The 5,672-nt window shown below is 40.3% G+C and overlaps 2 non-coding genes and 1 pseudogene across 2 annotated transcripts; all 3 read left to right on the top strand.

Annotated features, from left to right (window-relative positions):
- Positions 1-485: 485 nt before the first annotated feature.
- On the top strand, positions 486-572 carry TRNAS-GGA (transfer RNA serine (anticodon GGA)). Its single transcript has one exon. It is a non-coding gene; the product is annotated as a tRNA-Ser (tRNA).
- A 415-nt stretch (positions 573-987) lies between these two features.
- On the top strand, positions 988-1,060 carry TRNAF-GAA (transfer RNA phenylalanine (anticodon GAA)). Its single transcript has one exon. It is a non-coding gene; the product is annotated as a tRNA-Phe (tRNA).
- Positions 1,061-4,441: 3,381 nt separating this feature from the next.
- Positions 4,442-5,380, top strand: LOC123064970 (ribosomal protein S7, mitochondrial-like; annotated as a pseudogene).
- The last annotated feature ends 292 nt before the right edge of the window (positions 5,381-5,672 follow it).

Genomic DNA, 5,672 nt, shown 5'->3' with positions numbered 1-5,672 from the left:
TCTAAAAAATCGATAATAGATATTTTATTCTGCTTAAATTGTCCCGACAAGGAGAGATATTCAATATTTGGATCAGATTGGATTTCGTAGTATACCAATGTGAGCCAAACTATTACTATTTCATCTAACTTGAATAACCAAGGACTGAATTTGACTATGGATTCTGATAACTCGAGAAGTTTTTATTTGGTTATGATCCAAAAAGAAAAAAGAAAGGTTTAACAAGCCATGAGAAAATAGAGTAAAGTAACCATACGTTCTGTTTGCATAACGTGTATACGCCACGCCATACAATCGAAATAGAAACATGGGACGATTCCAGAATTTTGAATAGATCCGTGGGGATGAGAGAAGTTGTTGTTGAGAAATATGAAATTGGAAAGGAAGTCAAACTCCCTATGGAACCTGTGATCGGTTGTACCTGTACTTTAGTGATACGAAAACTCGCTATTCACTCAGTTTCTGGTCAATAATAAGATTATGTAGGAGAGATGGCCGAGTGGTTCAAGGCGTAGCATTGGAACTGCTATGTAGGCTTTTGTTTACCGAGGGTTCGAATCCCTCTCTTTCCGTTTCTGTTAATTCACCAATGTTACCGACCACAATGAAATTTCTAGTAAGAGGAAAATCCGTCGACTTTCTAAATCGTGAGGGTCAAGTCCCTCTATCCCCAATAAAAAGCCCATTTTACTTCCTAACTATTGTACCAACCTCTATTTTTCATTAATGGTTCAAACAAGATTCACTATCTTTCTTATTCTACTCTTTCACAAACGGATCCGAACTGACTTCTTTGGATCTTATCCCATTCATACAAATGAACATATTATAGTATAGGCAAGTAATCCCTATTATTAAGTAAGTCATTCACAATCCATATCATTATCCTGATATTTACTAAGTCCAATTTGAGAATACTTTTTTCTTTTTGAGTCCCTTTAATTGACATAGATACAAGTACTCTACTAGGATGATGCACAATAAATAGTCAGGATAGCTCAGTTGGTAGAGCAGAGGATTGAAAATCCTCGTGTCACCAATTCAAATCTGGTTCCTGGCACAGAACGAACAATGAATGCCTTTTCGGGAAAGAAAAGGGCCACATATTTTTTTTAGGGAAAAGCTTTTTTTAAGGGGAAGAATCATCAACAAAAAATCCAGGAAAGAACAGCGAAGGAAAAACGTGAAAAAACAAGTGTTTTCCCGGAACGGAATAGCGGAAATTCAATATGTTGATCACCAATGTTGCATGTCTTTCCTTAAGCTGGAGTACTTTGAGTTAGAAGGCCTACTTTATTCGTACTTTTAAAGCCTACTTATTCGTCTAGCTATTTCCAATTCTAATAAATAACCCGATCATATCATATCTTGGAAAACCCTAAGACTACCCAAGGCTGTACCCTACAGTGTTACCTATAGTCTATACTTGTGTATACGTTGCCTTCTGGGGTGGCAAGCTAGAACCAAGTTTTCTAGGTATCAATTCCAATTTAAGTCAATGATCCTCATTTTCTCCAACATTAAGAAGATTATTGGTAAGGTGACCAACCATCACGCAGGATTCCGGGTCGGAGTAGCACCTCTTGCCTGATATATACAGGTCGTTACTGGCGATTCGTTTGTGCCCTATGGTGTTCAATTGCCCGTTTGTTCCCTCCCCCTCGGGACGGGTCAACCTACTTTGCCCGCTCAGGCGCTCCAAAATGCTCTGACTAGACCGCCGACACCCATGATTTGTCCATCATTCAAAATGGCATTTCATAAGGGCTCATAAGGTAGGAGGAATCACAGATCCTCCGTGCACTTTCGCCTATATAATCAACTCATTTAGTTGATAGATCATTATTGGATTCTTTTTATTGTGACCAAGATCCATGAAATAGCTCTCTTTATACTACGTTATAACTAGCGGATACTTCCCATTCTTATGTCTTCTTTCCTTATTACGATTCCTGTGCTTAGATAAAATACGACGTTTGAGTTTGGACATAGCCAATTGCTACTTACGGTGCTAGGCCTTTTCAAGCAATGGAAGGCAGACTTGAATGCCAATCAGACATGGCCAGAAGCTTAGATAATATCACTAGTTTCTCTTGTTTATCACTTAATAAATAGTCTTATTTGTCCCAGGGAGCGAGGAGAGAAGATGACAGGTTGAGTAGAGAAAGGTGGGTCATTGTCCCAACGTAGTAGTATTTTTGTTTTCAGCTGATCTATATAAAAATAATAGAATAAATAAAGGCAAAGGATTTGGTTCAGTCGTCAAGTAAAGATTTCCTTTACCCAGAGTTGGGAACTCTGAATAGTTGTTTGAATACCGACTGCCTTCCTTGCGCTTCAATTCCTCTTATCCAATCCAACTTCCCCTGGGAGCCAAGCAGAAAAGCAAGTCCTCTAGTTATGGATGCAGTACTCACCTCACTAAACTTAGGAAGAACTAATTCAAGTAGAATTACAAATAGCGAGAAGTGGATGAAAAAGGGATCGAGCCTAGCTCGAAAACAGCTACTCCTTCCCTCTTTCTTGCTTGCTTTACTCGGTATTCAGTGAAAGATTAGGCTTGGTAATTACAGTTACCAATGGTAAGGATTGGCACATGAACTTTCCTTTTTATCGAGCTCGAAAAAGCAATGGGTGGGTTGGCTGTGAAAGGAGAGTAGAGTTTTTGAGTTTTGTAAGAAAAGTACTGGGTGAGGCTCCTCACATCCATAACATATTATCTATACTCTTTTTCAAGCATGCCTCTTTTTAATGACTCTTTGTCAACTTCATTGTGGTATTTCATTCTGTTATTGACTAATGGTTGACACTGGAGAAGAGAAGCATTGAAGGCTCCTTCCATAGATTCCAAAGCCCTGTTTGCTATTATCAGAATATTCTGACTCCCTTGTTGTCTTATTGATCTGACCAACCGCAATAACAACATTGCCATTCGGGGTTATGCGAGTCAGAGTATTAAATAAATGGAATATTCCAGCAGGAGCAACCGAACCATCTTCTCGTTGTCCTTCCATTCTTCTGACCCATAAAATATCTCTTGGTCATAAGAATCCAGCCGGAGTTCGAAATCGGAGATAAGAATTGAATCGGAGACAAGAGGGATACTTATAGATCTCTATGAGCGTAAGGCAAAGTGGGCAAGACTACTTCCACAACTACATTTTCGCTTAAGCAGGACCTGTGAGACCTCGAAGCAACCGTCTACTACTAGTTATAGATGCTATTTCTAATTGAATAGAATGGATGCTTCACAGCGGTTCTGCGACAGGCAGGGCAGCCGGGTGAACATAGGCAGCTGTTCCTATAGAACACAAGTCTTTCTCTAAAGCACGACCTTCTGATTGGACTACGTCTGGTCTCTATCCTTTTTATTCTTAAAATGGGTCCTCGATCAAAATGATCTGGTGTCTATGTCCATGCCTGAGATTGGTAAACCCTATATCTATTGCGGGGTGGTTTGAGGAAGGGACAGCTTGTAACCCACGACTTACTACTACGAAGATTCTGGCGGAGAGCTTTTCACATATAGATAGGTCGGGATGAGGAAGCTCCATAGTCAACTAATAGATAGAAAATCCACCTTGTGAATCGTGTTTGTCTTAAAGTACTTTCTGAGAAGGAATATACCTGTTCCAATCCCTCTAGTGGCTATACTGATTGACATAGGTAGCTTTCGTAGTCAAAGCTCACAGGGCCAAATGCTCTATTGGAGTGGGCACGAACACACACAATCAAGGTTCGAAGAACTTCTACTTCACGCCTTGAGGATTCTATGACGCTCACTCAATGGTGTTGTGGCGATTGCAAGCAATCAATAAACGAGGAAGCCAAATTATGGATCCAGGAAGGCTGCATCAGAAGGAAGAGTAGGTGTTGCTATGCCGTTGGCTGGGACTAAGACAGAGAGAGGGGAGCATAGCCCCTATGATCCCGGTAAAGAGTTCCAACTAAGCTTTTCTCAGGTTCTTTCTTTCTCTTCCATTCTTATGTTTATATATTAAAGTGTAGTTTTCTTACTGAAATATAATAATATTAATCTAATATGCCCATTGGTGTTCCAAAAGTACCTTACCGGATTCCCGGAGATGAAGAAGCGACTTGGGTTGACTTATACAATGTTATGTGTCGAGAAAGGACACTTTTTTTAGTTCACTGCCCTATACATAGAAAGAAGTGCTTTTCCATCGGTATCAACATTCTATCTGGAATCAGTAGTGATAATTGTTGTATTGTGAGCCAGCCCCGTAAGACACTACACACCTCCAAATTCTATATGATTTTTCCAATCATTTCATTTATACGACCTGCAAATAAGATAAGATCTTGGTTCGCCCTACAAAAAAACAACTATATGCCCTATAAACTTGCTTCTTCGAATCTCGAAATAACATATAGAAAGTGTTTCTGTGATGAGACCATTCTCGATCGATAAATGTGATAGGAGCCTATGTGTTTCATGGGCAGCCGGCCAATAGGGGAAGGTTGTGAATCCGGCGAACCGACCGCTTTAAGAACGTGATTGTCTTCTCTCACTCAGTTATCAATTGACAAAGATGACCCATTCTTTTTCGCCCTAAAAACGACAATGGTATGGTACTTTTTCTTCAAATCGAGATTGTGTGGGTGTCCGCTCATGTTCACGTTACATGCTAAATCAGGCTTTCCTTGGAAAAAACAAGGACAACCCCTATCTCAGTCTCCTTTCCTTTCTCTTTTCGGGAGCAGAGCTGAAAAAGATGGACAGTAACGATCGCGTAATATCAATTTATCGGCCTCGTCATCGAAAGCGGCTTCCAATTGCTCAGAAATTCTCAGCTATATGGGGGACTTTGATGGTGAGCAAAAAGAATTGATCAAGAAATTGGTAAACTTTCGCATGATCGATGGTAAAAGAACGAGAGTTCGTGCTATTGTTTATAAAACTTTTCACCGCCTAGCTCGAACTGAATGTGATGTAATAAAACTTATGGTTGACATCGTAGATATATAAAGCCAATATGCGAAGTGGTCAAAGTAGGAGTCGCAGGTAATATTTATGATGTTCCTGGGATTGTAGCCAGGGATCATCAACAAACCTTAGCTATTCGTTGGATCCTTGGAGCAGCTTTCAAACGACGTATAAGCTACAGGATAAGCTTAGAGAAATGTTCATTTGCTGAGATACTGGATGCTTACCGAAAGAGGGGAATTTCACGTAAGAGAAGGGAGAATCTTCATGGACTGGCTTCCACCAATTGGAGTTTCGCGCATTTCAGATGGTGGTAAAGTGATACCACATAAGGAGCTCTTCCTCATTCAGTCATACTCAACAAAAGTAAGAAATGTTTGACCCGGATCCTTTTTTCATCTTCATATAGAAAGAAAATCGGCCTTCCTCATACTCCCCCCTTCATTCATAGAGTTGGAGGAATCCACAAGAGGCCTGCCTGTTCATAATTGCATAAAAGAACCATTCTTTTTATGAAAACTCTTGTTCCAACCTCACCTCAGGTCGAATGAATACGAAAGGGGGATCAATCAAATCAATAAGCCATGAATGAAGAAGTAGTGGGCCTTTCGCCTTATTTCGTTTGACTCGTGGAGCTGAGAAATCTACTTCAAAGAGAGGGAAAGAGTGCTAGTCCGAAAGAACAAGCAAGGGATGAGCGCACGGGAGCGAAATCCATTGCGCC

This window comes from Triticum aestivum, chromosome 3B (genome assembly GCF_018294505.1).
Source record: "Triticum aestivum cultivar Chinese Spring chromosome 3B, IWGSC CS RefSeq v2.1, whole genome shotgun sequence".
Lineage (NCBI taxonomy): Eukaryota > Viridiplantae > Streptophyta > Magnoliopsida > Poales > Poaceae > Triticum > Triticum aestivum.
The sequence above is the reverse complement of the archived record's forward strand: the minus strand, read 5'-3'. Positions and strand labels throughout refer to the sequence as shown.